We start from the raw sequence: 18,366 nt of genomic DNA on the forward strand, positions 1-18,366 counted from the left end.
CGGCACACCACTAATAGTTCCTCAGGAGGAGGGGTGCAGTAGTGTGTAATATGCCCTGCCGTCTCTGTGTCCCCCATTGCTTCCTCTAGGTCCAGCCCTGTAGGCCGAATAGGGAAGGTCGAGTAAATCTTCTCTACTTTGGCGGAGAAGTAGTCTGCGATCCGGTCACAAGACTCCGTAGAGCAACTCTCCGGCTCTGTAGGTGCATTTACCGAAGTCAGGGATTACCAATTCATTGTCCAAATGCTAAATCAGTTCTTATTTCATACCAATTCATTTCTTCCCAGACGTAATTAGTACCTACCCTAAATCAGTTCATTGTCCCAGCACATAATCGCTATCTATCTTATATCGCTTTCTTTTCCGAACACATGATCAATATCCATCTTATCTATTTTCGTTGTCCAAAAACTGCATACACATCTCAGAGCATCAAGGTTTGAGCAATCAAGGTGAACAAGGAGTTTGAAAGTTTCATTTTGTATCGACGCCATTTTGGGCGAGGTCAGGCAAGTCCCAGTATAGTCAGATTGCCTCCACTGACTCGTAGTAGGACCAGAACTTCTTTTGGCAGTTCAAAAAGTTTTTCGCAATGGGGTAACAGTCTAGCAATATGGACCATCAGTCAAAAGAGGGGAGGGCGGTAACAATTTTTCCTACCGGGTCATTCTGGTGTTCCACCGGAACTGAACAAGTCTGTACCTTTGCTGTCTTTTAGCCATTTTCAAACTGAGGCTGGTGCCGGCAGGAGTGCGCCGATGTCGCGGTTCCCAGTGAGGGGGGCAGGGGCGCCCATGCGGAGGGGTCGGGGGCCCCCCCGGCTCTCATAGAATCTTCAAAGTTGAGGAGAGAAGGCACGGGGCGTGCGCCCGTCCCGGGTAAAAACCCGCTTTTCGATGTGGACCCTCTTTAAGCAGGAGCGTTGGGGTGCCGCTGGAAGCCTCCACCTGGAGGGAGGTGGGGGAGGCTCGTTCGCGCCGCCTCCCCCTTCCAGCGACCCCGCGCCGTTCTTCGGCTCCAGCGCTTCGGTATTGGCCGTGCCAGCTAATGAAGATGGGGGGGGGGGGGTCGGTGGCTGAGGCAAGACATCCTCCCCCCTTTTTGACATGTGGCGGAACTATCTGCAACTCTCAGGCGCGGCCATGTAGCGGGACTACCTGCAACTCTCAGGCGTGGCCATGTGGCGGGACTACCTGCAACTCTCAGGGTTGTCCGACCTCGCCTTGGCTCCGGTCCTCGATGATGGCCAGATCAGGCAAGAGAGAGAGAGAGGGGGGGGGTGGTCGGTGGCTGAGGCAAGACAGCCCCCCCGTGGCCTGCGGGGCAGCAGAAGAGGGGAAAAGGAGAGACCTCCACGATTCCTCGGGCCGTCCGCCCTACAGCCTCCCCTTCCGATGGCGGCCAGCCAGGCCCTGCTCTGCACACGCTGAGGCCTCGCCTTCCGGATGGGCGTAACCGCGGACCTGCAGCACTTCGGGAGTTTTCCGGAATGGGGGTAGGTGTTTTATTGATTTGTATCTATTTCATGTTACCGTTATTTGGGCGTGGCAGACAATGAGGCAGACATGTTGGGAGCAGGAATAGGCAGTGGAGCCTAGCTACCTCGTGGCTGTCTTGCCGTCAAGCTTTCGCCATTTTTATATTTCTTATTACGAACTGTTTCTAATGTTTCTTATTTTTATTGAAGTCGGAAGCTCATCAGGGGGTTACTGACTTAGCCCGATTTCTTTTTATTTTTCCTTCTTTTCCTTAGCGTGTTTCGAGCTAAATTTTTCTGTTAGTAGGGTACGGTGATCACTTAATATTCTATATGTCCTTTTCATTAGGGGTACTCCTGGGCGGACTAGGTGAGTTACCTCCAATAAATGGTCCGGGGTGGAACTAGATTATCAATCAGAGGGGAACACATATCCCTTCGTTAGGGTATCATCCTGGACGGACCAAATGATGTACCTCCACTTACTAGGGTGGCCTCCTGGACGGACCAGATGGGTTACTTCCAATAAATGGCCAACAAATGGGGGCATGTGTCCTCCATTAGGGTAGCCTCCTGGACGGACCAGGTGAGCTACCCCCCAAATAATAGTCAATCAGTGGGGAGTGGGTAGGACTGACGAATCATAAAGGGGCATAACCTACCCTTTACTACTTGCAAAGACTAGACAGAATATTCCTATTCCACGTTGTTTGTAAACAGAAAATACCTCAAACAAACAATTCCTTGGACAACAATGTCCAGTCAATCAATCAATCAGTGGGGAGAAAAACAGGCATGACGGATTACAACGGGGACAAACGTCTGCATTACCTGCCCTTCGCTATCTGCAAAGGGAGACAGAGTATTTCTATTCGTCTCTGTTTGTGGACAGGGAAGATCTCAAAGAGCAATAATCGATTATTAATCGATATCAAACAATCAGTGGGGAGAAAGGTAGGCATGACGAATCATAAAGGGGCATTACCTACCCTTCTCTATCTGCAAAGAGAGACGAACGTTCCTATTCGCCGCTGTTTGCAAACAGAGAATGTCTCGTTCTCAAGAAGAGAACCAATATTTCAAGTAGCATCCAAAGCTAAATGAACCAATAACCAAACGATATCAGTATTTAAATACCGATTCCAATACAATCAATCAAACAATCAGATGGATAAAACCATCCTACCAATCAGGCGTAAGAAAGGCCCTACTTAATCTTACCCGGACCGGACCGTACGGACAGTTCTTCATCTTCCACCTCCAGCGCCCGATCGTTCTCTTACTCCATGCAGCATTCCTGTGGGATCCCAGTCAGGACAATAGGTCACTCAAGAGAGGTCCGTTCAGAATCGGTGAAGTTCATTCGATCGGCAGCCGGACGAGGGCCCTCTCAAGGCAGGTATACTCCAATCGTTTAGATGTTCACCTCATCGTCTGGATCTCTCTTACTGGACCTTATGTCACTGATGGGCCCCACGTTGGGCGCCAATTGTTGAAAGTGAGCCCATATTACTATCGATGCCCGGGCTGCTGGCGCAAGTCGCCTCTTAGTTCCCTTTCTGAATAGTTACCAAATAAAGAGACGGGCGCTGGAAGCAGGAATCACAAGGACAAGATTTATTACTCATGAGGAGAGCCTGTCATTTCGGACACGAAACACAGTGTCTGTCGGGAGGTGCTCTAACAAGTGAGCTGAGACATCGTCTTTTATACCTTACAAAACACTTGGCATTACAATCAGGACATTGTGACACAAAGAAAAGACATCCCCATAATCCTCGTGTCAATCCTACCCCACATATGTTATCAATAGAGACCCTTGAACTGTAGATAAGAGAAGGGGCAAAGACGCAGCTGAGTGTTCCGCTGATTATTAGAATATGTGCGCCTGATCGTATCCCAAGGGGTGGGGAAGCCAGGATCAATAGTGGGTTCTTTGAAGAGGAGTGACTCCATACAATAAGGGGCAATAAACAGTATCTTCCGGCTTAGGCGATGGCCTCGGACATGTGTGGACAGTCCATCGCGGAGGGAGGGTTCACTAACAGAGGGGTTATTCATGAAAGGAAAGGAGGTGTTGGTCAGGTGCGGCTGTGACTCCCAAGGACGGGGTCTTGCAGAAGAAGGAGGTTTATGACTTGCCCATGTGAGGGAGGAGGGGAGAGCCAGGGTGCGCACAGGGACAGAGTCGCACAGAGAGAAAGGTCTTGTGACCTGTACATGAGAGAACGGGGGCAGTCGGATACAGCTAGGGGGGGGGGGTTTATGTCAGCTGAGGCGAGGGATGCTTTTTCAAGAGGAAATGGGGGACTTTGCGTGGGTCAAGCAGGAGGGTTGCCTTTCATAGCAGGGTCGCGCAGAGGGAGAGGGTTTGATGGTCTATGCATGTGAGGGGGGTTTAAAATACATGCAGGAGGGAAGCCGGGGATTCCAATGAGCGGGCAAAAGGCCATGGTGCCTAAAAATGGCTATCAGGTACATGTGGGCACAGGCTTTTACTGGCGGAGTGGTGTGGTTAACGTACAGGGAAGGGAATGGGAAAGGGCAAATGAACGCTGCTTATGTATATCAATTTCGTTACTTTTCCACATCGCCACAGATGCTGCTTCTCCTTTAATGTTGGCTAGTAATATAGCCGAGACCTGCTTGAAGTCTTTCAGTAATTTCATACCACGAGTTAAAGCAGGTTCTGGACCGTATTCATTCTGAATTTGTTTTAGCACATCTGGTATTACCGCCATGGACGGAACACCATGTGTTTTTGTGTAAATGGAAGCAAAGACTGTACCCCAAGTGTCACAGTCCTCCACATGTGGTGCGACCCCCATTGGAAGGCAGATAGTCAGAATTCTGTGTTTCTCAACAGGGGTGGTGTTCGGGAATACTGCCTCTATTTGAGTAATTTTCTGTGCTAACCAGAAAGGGATTTGTTCCCGTTTTGCGGGAGTTTTTCCAAGACATGATTGTATGTTCTGTGGTGTTATTTTATTTGTGTTCGCCTGATGAGGGGTTAGCTGTGGAGTATTAATAGCTGTTTGGACTGTTGCAGTCTGCATTGTATATTGGACTAACTGTCTGTGTATTTTAATTAATAGTTTTAGCTGTGCTAAAAGTTCTTCTTTTGAAATTTTTTCAATGTCTGGATGTGGTGTGTAGCTGGCTAGAACCGGCCACGTTGCTCCTGGTCTACCTAGTGGACCGAGCCTGGTAATGTGATCATTATGTTTTAGGGCACCTTTAAACCAGAGCAGGTGCTCTTGGTATTTTAATGGGATTTCAATCTCCTCGAAAGGAGCGTACTCTTCCAGTGGTTCCTCTATTTTGTAATAGTGAAACTCGTGTGTTGTAGCGTTTGCCGCTGGAAAGTTTATCCATGAATAGAATACCTCTGTCTGCCGATATTCGTGTGCCTCTATCACGAAAATGACTGTACCACCTCGTGATGTCAGTCCGTTTTCTATAAGTTTTAAAGTTATAGTTTTTCTTATGTTTGCCGGAATGAGGATGGCATTCTGGTCATTCTGTAGTTAATCTGCTAATATAGCAGCATCCCTTACCTCATCACTATCTGGCATTTTACTGTCAGAAAGGTTTTCAAGGAAACAAAGATTAGGTGCACAATATTTTGGAACACTGTATCCTTCAACGTTGACTAAACCAGAAACTCTACATAGGAATCTCTTCCTACTAAGTTCCGGCGGATTTTAACCTTTCACCCACTCCAGACGTCTATTGGAGTATATACGGGAGAAAGGGTCTGTGTGAAGAAGCACGACTGAGTTACTCTAACGTCTTGCATTAGTTTTATCGCCTTACCAAACGTTGGGCGCCATGTAGTGTAGTTCCTATTTTCCCTATAGGCTCTGCGCATTGGAATAACATAAACAGCAGGGTAGACGTAGGACTGCAGTCTTCTAGGTCTCTACTGACTATGTTAGACTTAATTTAGGTTTGCGCCAGCTAGCTCAGAGGTCCCTGGAAACTTTCTTGACTGAATAGGAAGTGATCAGCTTCCCTGGCTCAGACAAGAAGGGATTCAGCTTCCGACAACCGCATAAACATGACAACTTTGCTCCTCAGAATAAGAGTCAATCTCTAGAGTCGTGTGAAACAATAGACAGCTATTTCACTCAGTCAGACGTGCGTTCTTAGTTTCACCAGGGTGCAGAGAATAGAGAGACGGGCGTTTTCAATGAAAGATATTATTTATTGAGCAGTCTTCTTTCTCATGCAAGAGAAATGAATTGCCACAATTGCAAGACTTGTGATTATAAAAAGTGCGTACAGTAAAAGGAGTATTGCGAAATAATACTGTAAAAGCATTGATATGGTTTCTTAGCCATAAGATAGTTAAAATGAATAAAATATATACATTCATATATACATTGGGTAACGACCTCAACTGGTGCTTCTAACTACGCCTACCCCGGTGTACCTGACCTAAGCCTAATACGTGGGAGGGAGTAAGTAAGTAGCAGTTTAGGTTAAGTTGGTTTTTCCAAGAGTTTGATTCAAGAATTCTCTCTAAGGGTTTAGTCAGCACCGTACCTCTGGAATAGAATGTAGGAGGTCTGATATCTCCTTCTCAGGACCCGATATCCCAGTCACCCGCAAGGGTAGGCTGGAAACGCCGGAGCTGGATTTTCTCGGCAGGAGAAAAGACAGCGTCTTTCTCAGCGCGTCAAGGAGGAAGGGCAGCGACCGTGGACTTCTCGCATCTGCTGGGCTCTCTGCAAGGGGACAGCTGTTCTGCTCCTGTATTCACCACCACCGTGTGCTTGCTTAAGGCAACGTTGGTATATTTATATCTGAAAGGGGCCGAGTTTGAGGTAAGTTTTTGGACATAAGACGTCAATAAAGATGTCACTAAGAACTGGTCCTTATAGTGCTCGCAGGAGTTCTATTACTAATCAAAACAAAGCAAGCGGGGCTTTCCCAGGTTGCTGGGGGTTTGGTATGTTGAAAGAACTCGGTGTGCTATCTAGGAATCTAAGGACGTGGCTTCTGCTGTGTCATGGACTGTCATGGACTGCAGAGGCGAGTTACTGAAATATGGCTCTGATTATTATGCCATTTATAGGGATATGTATTGATTATAGCCGTATAGGGGCATGAGGTCACAATATTGATCGGGGTCCTAGATAAAACACATCAGTATTGGGTGATAAAATACCGAATTTTGAAGGCCTGTAGCACTGTAAACAGTGCTACCTACATCTGGGATTTACCGAATCGGTAAAATTACCGATTTGGTATTTTACAGAATCGGTAAATTTACCGATTCGGTAAATTTACCGATTCTGTAAAATAATGGCCCCTACATCTCAATCACCAAATACCGGTCGGTAACAGCCGAATTCGGCCGTTACAGACCGGTATTTGGTGACCTACATCGGGCCCTAAGTGATTTGCCCCAAATCACAGGATGTTGAGCTGATGCAAAACTAGATCCTGGTTTCCCAGTTGCAAAGTCTGCAGCTCTGGCCGTAGCACCACATTCTCTCACCTAAGTGTAACATATAACCAAGTGATCAACTGAATAAAAAAATCAAGCTAGCAAATATTGTAAAGAAGCTTTGTCGCTATTGGAGAACTCAGAAAATGTGTCATTATGTTAATTTTTAGAGCACCAACCATAATTTCCATCAAAATAAGATCCTCTCATTTTTATAATTTCTAAATAAAATGCTATAGGTATTACAGTTTTGATTATATCAAGATGATTTCAGACGTGCCAAACTTTTGTAATATATATAGAATTTTAGAAATCTAATTGTTCTTTAGGATACTCTGGGGAGGCAGAGGTCAGGGGCATGGACTTGGATAGAGAAGAGGGTGTAGAGACAACAAGTTGACCACGCTGGGCAGGCAGGAGGGGCAGTGGCAGGACAACGAACTGCGGAGGGAAAGGGAAAGGGGGGCAGATGTAGCAAACTAACCATGCAGGACCAGCAAGAGAGTCTGTGGCAATCTAACAGACCATTGAGAGCAGAAGGAAGAGACAGTGGCAGTATAACCAAACATGCCAACAGCCTTGATTCAGACAGGAGACTCTCAATGTTTTAAGCTCCTCTTTTACGATCAATCAGGAAAATCAATTTTCCAGGATTTTGTTTCCAAAATCTCCCTCTTACCAAGTTCAAAATGTTGACAAGTATGGTACATTGATCACAGAGGTCAGGAGGAATGGGGTAGGGACATGGGCTTGGATAACAGAGGGCAGGAGGGAGAAGGGCAGGGGAACCAAATTGACCTTAAAGGACAGACGTCAAGGGTTGCAGGAGAATAATACACCACACAGCGCTAGTGGGACGGCAGTGCAGCACAACTAACCATGGCATGCAATAAGTAGGTGACAGGACCATGCACATGACCAACTGAAAGCAAAGGGGAAAGAAGAATGGCAAAGAAGCTGACCATACCAGTCAGATAGGAGGGATATTTGCAACCTAATGGACCATGAAGAGCAGGAAGGAGGTGGTGGGGGCACAACAGACCAGACAAGGCAGGAGGGAGGGGCTGCTCATGGAAAACCAAGGGCACAGGGCAAGAGGGCAGGCAGGAACAGCAAGCTGACCATGGAGGGTAAGCGGGATGGGCACTGGAAGCAAAACACGCCATGGAGGGTATAATGGCATGCACACAGACAACGGAGGGAAGGTGGGGGTCAGGGCAGCAAGCTGACCACACAGCGCATATGGGAGGGGCTGTGGCAGCACAAAAGGTCATGCTTGGCAAGCAGAAGGGTTAGTGGCAGCATATCAGCTGTGGTGGCCAAGAGGGAGGGAGAAGGTGCATGCACAAAGGAACATTAAGGACAGATGGGAGGGGTAGGGGCTAGACACAGACAAGAGGAGACAGGGATTTCACAACAGACCACTTAGAGTAGGCAGGAGGAGCAGATACAGAACAACAGAGCATGGAGGGCAGAAGGGAGTGGCAGCAAATTGGACCATGGAGGACAGGAGGGAGGGGATTAGGGCATTAAATGCAGACAGGTAGGGTGGAGGTGGCAGGGACAGGCTGCAGCCCCCTGACCATGCTAGACAGGTGGGAGGGGCAGTCCCAGCCCAACAGAACACTCAAAGGAGATATGATGGACAGTGGCAGGTCCATGGAACATGGTAGGCAAAAAGGTGGGAGCAGGGGCATGTGCACAGACATCAGAGGGCGGTGAAGGAGGGTAGGGAAAGCAAGCTAAACACAGAGGTTAAGCAGTGATGGGGCATACAATTGGGCAACGGAGGGCAAAAGGAATGGGGGGACATCAAGCTAAATGAAGAGCAGTGGCAGCAAATCAGACCATGTAGGGCTGGAGGGAGGGGGGCAGGTGCATGGACTTGGAAAATAAAGGGTAGGGAGGAGTTGAATGGAGCAGCAAGCTAAATCTTCAGGGCATATGGGAAGGGCTGTGACAGAACAACGGCCACACAGGCAAGTAATGAGGGATCAGGGGCATGGACTTGGACAATGGTTGGCAAGGAGGAGGGGGCAGGAGCAGCTGGGTTGGGGGCAGCACAAGGCCACTCCAGGCCCTGCGTCCAATCCCCTACCCGGCCTTGCAATGGGCATCTTACTTAACGTTTAAAAAACCTAGAAAGTTACTGAAAAAAACAAAGGTTACGCAGGCTTTATAGTTAGGAAATAGAATTTTAAAAACCTTAGAAATTCACACAAAAAAACAAAAGTTACATAGAGGTTATAGTTAGGTTCAGCTTTTACACGCACAAAAATATTGGTAATTCAGCTTTTATAGTTATAGTTAGAGTTATTTCAAGTAAATGTAACTCGTGCCCTAAGGTAACTATAACTTAAACCCTTACCATGCTCTGCTGATTACCCCAGATATTACATCACTCAGAGCATCTTATATGACATCATTGATAATATCACTGTAATATTTGCAGTAAAATTATTTATGAGAAAGCTCTGCATTAAGAGGGCACAAGTTATAGTTATCTTAGGGCTCGAGTTATAGTTACTTGCAATAACTCTTACTATAAAAGTTGAATTTTTATATGGTTTTGTGTGTTTAAAATCCAAACCTAACTATAACAACCCTGTAACCTTTGGCTTTTTAGTGAATATATATTTATATACATGTTCCTAACTATAACTACCTACTGGCAACTGTCAGTAGGACATATATGTATATACAAATATCTATATATGTATATTTATATATATCACCTACTGACGGTCACTAGTAGGTAGTTATATTTAGGACCAAGCGTTTTCTTGTTTTGCCAATAGGTTTGGCACCGTCTAATAAAAGTTTACTAATTTTTTTAAATGAGTACGACAAGTTTTGGGGTGGTTTGTCAAGAGGAGCCTGGGAAAAAGGGGATACCGAGATGCTTTGTCCCCATGCAATATCCTAAAGACATTTTGAGCACTACTACAGCCCGAACCGCTGGACGGAATTACATGAAATTAGGCAGAAAGCTAGTGCTTGGTCCAGAATGAGCCCTTTGTGTGATTTGGTGTAAATCCATGTAGTAGTTTTGGGGTTAATAAAGGAAAAAAATATAGATATCTAGGGATGTGAATCCTTTGTGAGGATCCGCAGATCCACGTGCCAAATCAAGGCACTGATTGGCTGGCTGCAATCTGAGAGAAAATTTGCGATCACCATTTTGTTTATAGGCTTGGTGCAGGAGGGGAAAATAAAAGTGAAAGTGACATAAGAGGTCAGGATAGAGGTATCCTTACCCCATAGGACAGGTGGAGGGTGCCCAGAAGGACCCCTGATGGGCAAACCATTTCCCTAAATTACTAATGGCTGATCCGTGGATCTGGGGATCCACCACAGGGCTCGGTGTGACCCCAAGTGTAAATCCGCAATGGACCTGTGGATCCAAAGTCAAATGAAAAAAGACATTACACACACTCATGCGTGAGGGTCTGGCCACATTATAGTTAGGTTCTGAATTAATATGTACAAAACCATAGAAATTAAGTCTTAGTTAGAGTTATTTCAAGTTACTATAACTCGTGCCTTATGTTAATGATAACTTGCTTCCTCACCATGCACAGCTAATCACCCCACACATTACATAATTTATGGCATCTTCTATGGCATCATTGATATTATCATTGCAACATTTACAATAAAATTATTGATGGGAAAACTCTCCATGGCAAGGGCATGAGTTGAAGTTACCTTAGGGTATGAGTTATCAATCAATCAATCACTGTATTTCTCAAGGCGCTGGGGGAGAGGGGTTGCTACTGATCGAAGAGGCAGGTCTTGAGAAGTCTTCTGAAGGCCAGCAGGTCCTGGGTCTGTCGTAGGCTGGTGGGGAGAGTGTTCCAGGTCTTGGTGGCGAGGTAGGAGAACGATCTGCCGCTGGCAGTGGATTTCCAGATGCGAGGAACTGTGGCGAGGGCGAGGTTGGCTGAGCAGAGGCTTCGGGTGGGGGTGTGGAAGCTGAGTCGGTTGTTGAGGTAAGTAGGTCCGGTGTTGTGTAGTGCCTTGTGTGCGTGGATGAGGATCTTGAAGGTGACGGGGAGCCAGTGTAGGCCTCTCAGGTGGGGTGTGATGTGGCTGCGTCGGGAAACGTCGAGAATCAGTCGTGCCGAGGCGTTCTGGATTTGTTGTAGTCGTCTCAGGAGCTTGGTTGTTGTTCCTGTGTAGAGGGCGTTCCCATAGTCGAGTCTGCTGGTGATGAGGGCGTGGTTGACGTTTTTTCTCGTGTCGGGGGGTATCCATTTGAAGATCCTGCAGAGCATTCGGAGGGTGTTGAAGCAGGACGCGGAGATGGCGTTGGCTTACCTGGTCATGGAAAGGGTGGAGTCGAGGATGACCCCCAGGTTGCGTGCATGGTCTGTGGGTTCCGGGGCTGCGCCTACTTATGTGGGCCACCAAGAGTCGTCCCAGGCTGATGGGGTGGGTCCGATAATGAGGACCTTCGTCTTGTCTAAGTTCAGCTTCAGTCTGCTGTCCTTCATCCAGTCAGCTACGGCCTTCATTTTTCTGTGGAGGTTTGCTTTGGAGGTGTGGGGGTCTTCGGTGAGGGATATGATCAGCGGGGTGTCGTCGGCGTAGGAGATGATGTTGAGGTTACGTTGATGTGCGACGTGGGCGAGCGGTGCCATGTAGATATTGAACAGCGTCGAGCTGAGGGAGGATCCCTGTGGGACGCTGCAGATGAACTCAGTGGTTTTTGAGCGGAAAGGTGGGAGGCGGACGCTCTGGGTTCTGCCGGAGAGGAAGGATGTGGTCCAGGCCAGGGCCTTTTCTTGAATTCCGGCGTCGTGGAGGCGTGCTGATAGGGTTCGGTGGCAAACTGTGTCGAAGGCTGCTGATAGGTCCAGGAGGATGAGGGCGGCTGTTTCTCCTTTGTCCATCAGGAATCTGATGTCATCAGTGGCGGCGATGAGGGTGGTCTCGGTGCTGTGGTTGCTGCGAAAACCGGATTGGGAAGGGTCCAGGATGTTGTTGTCTTCGAGGTAGTGGGTTAGCTGTTTGTTGACAATCTTCTCTGTCACTTTTGCCGGGAACGGGAACAGGGAGATGGGCCGGAGGTTCTTGAGGTCTTTGAGGTCTGCCTTGGGCTTCTTCAGAAGGGCGTTGATCTCGGCGTGCTTCCAGCTTTCTGGTCTTATAAATGCTGGGATTGGTAGTTCCTTTCTCCCCATTGGGTGTTCATGATGCCAAGAGTCAATTAAAATATATTTGTTACCCTCCAGTGGGCCGCCGATGTAAGTTAGACAGTTCTATTGTAAGGACTTTCTGTTTCATGTACGATATAGCCACCTAATCACCCCATATATTACATAATTTATGGCATCTTCTATGGCATCATTGTTATTTTCACTGCAAGATTTATAATAAAATTATTGATGAGAAAACTCTGCATGGTGAGGACATGAGCTATAGTTACCTTAGGGCACGAGTTATAGTCACTTGAAATAACTATAACTATAACAGCTGAATTTCTATGGTTTTTGCATGTCATGTAAAACAGGTCAGGTGACTAGTTCCAGAGAACAGTGGTAATATTTGAGTGTCAAATAGTGGCAAGCGAGATCCATCAAATAAATAAAAATCAACAAAGTAATATTGATACATCACGAAAAATTATACAAAGTAAACTAGATCCTAGTCTCATGTTACGTGCATGCCCGATATCATCAGAGAAATGCAAATGCATATAGGCCTTACTACAAGAGTCTAAAAAAATCAGAGGGCAGCCATCTCGGTAGAGAAAACTATCAATCAATATGTAAATGACCTAAAGGTCCAAAAGAAGGTATGAGTTATAGGTGTGCTCAACTCGTAGAGAGCTACGTTCCATCACCCCATGTGTTAACAGTGTAGTCAGAGACAAAGTACGAGTTACAGTCTGACAAAAAGACAATGGGCCACATGCATCATTGTTTGATTTTGCAATTCCTAATTTTCGATTTTTAGGAAATCGCAAATTAGGAATTGCAAAATGGGATGCATGATTTTTTCCCCATAATATTTGAGAATCGGTAAAAATCGCAATTTTTACCGATTCGCAAATATTATGGGAATACTAAATTGCGATTTCGCAATTCCCATTGATTCCTATGGGCCAAAAGGCCATAGGAATCAATGGGAAGACATTTTCAAATTGCGATTTTCTTTTTTAGAATCGCAATTTGTTCATGCATTACATGGGTGCAGGGGGGGCTCCAAAGGACCCCCCCCTGCACCCCTGTAATGTATTTTTAAGTGCATGTTTCACACACACATGTCCTAAGGACATGTGTGTCTGTAACATTACACTTTAAAAAATGCATTTTTGTGCACATTTAAAAATGTTCGCAAATTACCACGAGGTTCAACCTCGTGGTAATTTGCACCCCCTATTTTGAAATTCGCAAATTTCAAAACAATGATGCATTGCTTTTAAGGAATCGCAAATTGCGATTCCTTAAAAGCAATCGCATTTTTGGAAATCGCTAAAAATAGCGAATTTCACAAAATTGCATGATGCATCCCAATAACGTATTTAGGAAGTGCAAACGGCCGAATTCACCGATTCGCACCGTTTGCACTTCCTAAATAGGTTGATGCATGTGCCCCTATATTCATGAGTATAATCAGTCAATAGCATAATCGAAAATAATTTGTAATGAGTGACGTGTTAATGTGCCAAAACGTCAACCATTAGGATAAATGAACCAAGAAGTACAGTAACCAAATTGATCTATACAGAATCACCATCACTCACCAATTGGTGGCATGGTCTAAACTTGGCTATGTGAGGTAGTCAGAATATTCAAACTTGACTTTCTTAATCCTAGAGAAGCAGTATACATAATAAATGTATTATCATACATTAGATAATAACATCTGGGAGACAGTTAAGTTAAACATAGAACCAAAAGAATATCCAGTAAAGTATAACATTTAGTGCCAATTAATAAGAAATCATCATACATGCAGGTAGTCCAAACAATGTGCTTGCGAACTCCCATGCCTTAGAAAAGTGTAAAGAAAAAGGAAAGAAGATATTTAAATAGATAAGAACCAGATGTAGAGTAAACCATGGTAGTTCCTTATAAAGTAATGAAAACCAAATCAAAGTTTCAACTCCAATATCAGATATAATGACCTGTTTGAACAAATGAGAAAAAAAATCACATACTAATCAAGGATCAATCCTGAGGCAATCCAAAATATTCAGACATGCAAAGCCAAGAGTGCCAAATCCATTAAATCCAGATAAATGCTATAGTAAAGTATTCCATTAAGTTGCAAGGTATTCCAATATGTCATAATGTGCAGGAACAATATGCGATCAAAAATTAGAGGTAACCAAAAGCGACACCCATGTCCTACAGCAGTATCACAGATAGTAGCATTTATAGTGTAGAAGCGAGATGCCAATAAATATATAAATGAAAATATCAGTTGCCCTTATTAGATGTACCTTCATGTAAAAGATATAATGGAAGGAAACTAAAAGCAAATAAATGTAGGGCAACTTTACTGTCCCCAAAAGTATGTGTAGACAAATATCAGTGAGCCACAAGCAAAAATCAACTGCGTGATTCACTGGATGCAAGCTCCACAAATGCGCTATTGTATTGCTGTGTATAGGGAAATATCTACAGAGAGCATAAGACTGCATCCCGCACTCATAACTTTCAAATATAATGATGGAATACAATCAGATCTCAGTGGAGCATTCATTAGGTGCTCCTGCCACAGCACTACTACCGCATCAGTGTATCAAGGGGAATGGTGCCTAAGCAGTGAGAGCAAAAGAGCTAATTCAGCATAATTTACCACATTCAGCCATAAGTCACATATTGAAAGTATATCTACTCAAGTAGCAAATGATGTCTTGAATAAATAATGCTGTATTAACCAACAGTCTATATCCAAGAAAAAATATAAGATTCACTTACAATCAACATCAGAGTAACAGAACACAGAGAGTGTTCCTTCAACAGTACCGGAATGGACGATAAGAGCCATATTAGAAGCGCTTTATATATCCTCAGTAAAACGCATCAGGTGACTAGTCCCCGGGAACAGGTGACTAGTCCGAGAACGGTGGCCATCTTTGAGTGGCAAATAGTGGCAAAAGAGATCCGTCAAATAAGGAAAAATCAACAATGTAATATTGGTACATCATGTAAAATTATTCAAAGTGAACTAGATACTAGTATCATGCTAAGTACATGTACCCTATCATCAGGGAAATGCAAATGCATATAGGCAAGAATATAGGAGTCCAAATGAATCACAGGGCAGCCATATTAGTAGACAAAACTATCAATTATTATGTGAAAAAGGGAAAGGTCCAAAAGAGAAAGAGAGTAAGAGGTATGCTCAATGGGACACAACCTTAACAACGCTGGCACAGCAACACATGCTGTCTCCCCGCAAGCCAAATACAGTTGCCTTAACCAAGCATATGCCTTAACAAAGCATATGCTGGGTTAAGGCAATGTGCCATCTAAATGCAGAGTGGATGGATGGGTAAAGGAAGACATGAAAAGGAAGAATCAGGATAGGACACAGTGAGGTAAGTGGGGCTGGGAGGTGGGGATAGTTTTTCGGATTGGGTTAGTTTTTAGGGCTCAGGGTTGGGTTATTTACAGGGCAGGGAGCACGTTTAGGACTCAGGGAAGGGGGCTGGGTTCAGGTAGCTTTTAGGGCGTTGGGTTAATTTTTGGGGCTCAGGGAGGGTGAAAAGGGAGAGTTTTCAGGGCTGAGGGAGTTTAGGCCTTAGCGTGAGGGTCTAGGTTGGGGTAGTTTACAGGGGTAGGGGTCGGTTTTTAGGGCTCAGGATGGGGGTTGGGGTTGGGGTAGTATTTAGGGCATGAGAACAGTTTTAGGGCTCAGGCTGGGACAGGGTAAAAGAGACAGTTTTTAGGGCAGAGGGCAGGGGCGTGATCTTTGGCACACATGTCCCTTTACCAATCATGTTTTTACCATGAAATTGCGTGGTAAAGGCATGCATAGTAAAGACGCAGTCATGGTTAAGACAGCGTGGTTCATGCATGCATTGGGGCCAGGACCCCTGCACAGATTATTAGAATCAAATACACAAAAGAGGAATTGTTTAGTCATAACGTCTTTAGAGGAAAGGACTGTGAAAAGGGATGGGACTGTGCAAGGGGCACTGCAAGAGTAAGGAATTGCCGGCACAGCAAACAAAGATGGATTACACCTCACATTACAGAGAGGAAAAATACAACACCGAGCAGGTTAAAAATCCCACAGGATTGGAATCTTGGACTGCTCAACAGTAGATCATTGCCCAAACACACAACTGAACTCTGATTACTGATAGAGGACAATAATTTAGATGTCCTGTTCTTAACAAAAAGTTGGCTCAAGGAGCACTCGTCCCCGGACATAGTCATGGCAATGCTACCAGAATATGAGGTATATAGGCTGTATGGGATGGGCCAGATAGGAGGGGGACTAGCCATTCTCCTAAAAAAGGAAGGTAAGTGTACAACAGAACCATTGGCTTTGAATGGATGTGACTGTCTCCTCTTTTCAATTCTGTTATCTCCCTCCTTCACTTTATCAGGTCTTTTAATCTATCGACCACCAGGTCCATGTGGGGAGTTCCTAGAAGAACTGCCCAAAGTGATGGCTAGTCTCTTACTTAAGTATTCTCATATCACTATACTTGGAGATTTAAATCTTCACATGGAGTGACAAGCTACTTCTAAGGCTACAATAATGAAAAGGTGCTGAGATAAGATCAATCTGGGAGCTTGGGGGGACTTATTAACAGACACCGCAAGTCCGATTTCAGAAACATCAAGGTCAGCTGAAGAAGGATACTCGCGGTGGGAAACATGGATCACGCAATCCCTAGATGTAGTAGCCCCTAAGGTTGCCCACAAACTCAAAACCAGAACTAAAGTAGAAGAATGGTTTAACTCTCAATTACTGGCGTTAAAGACAAATTGTAAAAAAAAATTAAAGAGTGGAGGAAAAGGTATGACCCTCAAATCAAAATAAAGTACAAGTCAGCCATTAGGAATCATCACAGCAATATTAAATTAAGCCAAGCAAAGTTTTTGGAGGAAAAAATCATTGGGGCTCATTATTATTATTATTATGTTTCTTATATAGCGCCTGAATCGACCCCCGAAGGGGTATCTCCGCGCTTGCCTTGGGAACCCGTCCTGGCTTTTCCCTGTGAGATAGCCCCTACAGGGTATCCCCAAGGTGAAAGCCAGGCATCCCGCCGCGGGGGGGCCGTTGTGGAGATTTAGCAAGCTTAATGCCCAGAGTTGCAGAGTGTGAACCCATGATTAGGTCAGGCACCGAAGCGAGAATTATCGAGCCCATGGACATTTGAGCTCAAGACCCTGCCGCGTCAGGAATTGAACCCTGGTCCCGGGTCTGACCTCTGCTTGAGGGTCTGCCTGCTCTAACCAGTGAGCCACACTTCTCTGGGGCTCATAACTCATCAAGGGAATTGTTTACAGCAATCAAGACTCTGACTAATCCACCCACAAATAGTGGCCCATCCGAAACTTCAGAGGAGAGGTGTAATAACCTGGCCTCATACCTCCTCTCTAAAGTAACAAATATTTATAGTTGCTTTAAAACGGATGGAGACCACACAACAGAGAGGAAAAAAGAACACAAACTAGCTCCTACACAACAGGTTATCACCAATTTCCCAATTATGGAACAGAAGGATCTAGAAATTTTACTGGAGATGGTGATGTCTGGCTCAACCTTGGACCCAATACAAACATGGGGTTACCCAATCCTGTTCATGGATCTGGGTTCAGTATGATACAAAAAACAATGGTCCTAGACCTATATTTTCAAAGAGATATATATCAAATTCTCAGTAATGAGTCCAAAATACAAATTCATGAGCATAAAGAATTTAGCTTGCAGTAATCAATACATCTTAGAATTATGAAGAAGTGCAACAACCACAATAAATTATCCTTCACCTGGCATTTATTTTTATCTCGCAGGGTGAACAGTTAATTATTTACAGTGTCATTTGGAGGGGAAATCGGAAAGGTAGGTTTTTCCAGTGGGAACGTGCAGAAAAAAAGGGGGTGACAAAAGTCTGAACATCAAGTGAAACAGGATAATTAGTACCTCGCTGTCGCACAGATTAAATCTCCCTAACAACGCAAAAAAAGAGGCCATCTTGGAACAGTAAAGACTTCGGGAAAACATAACCATGGTAAACCCTGAGGTTAAAAGGAAGAATGTAATCATCAAGTAAACATCAGATTTGAAGCGACATGATATCCTGTGGAATTCCTACAAAGTGCAAGGAACAGAGTAATGAGAAAAAGAAAAGAGGAATTATTAGTAACCAAAAGAAATAAACCATATTTGATTGATTATGGACTACAATGTCAAACATCAAGAACTAAGAAACATATTCCAAAGGAACTGGAAA

The sequence above is a fragment of the Lissotriton vulgaris genome, chromosome 4_1 (assembly GCF_964263255.1).
Source record: "Lissotriton vulgaris chromosome 4_1, aLisVul1.2, whole genome shotgun sequence".
Taxonomy (NCBI): domain Eukaryota; kingdom Metazoa; phylum Chordata; class Amphibia; order Caudata; family Salamandridae; genus Lissotriton; species Lissotriton vulgaris.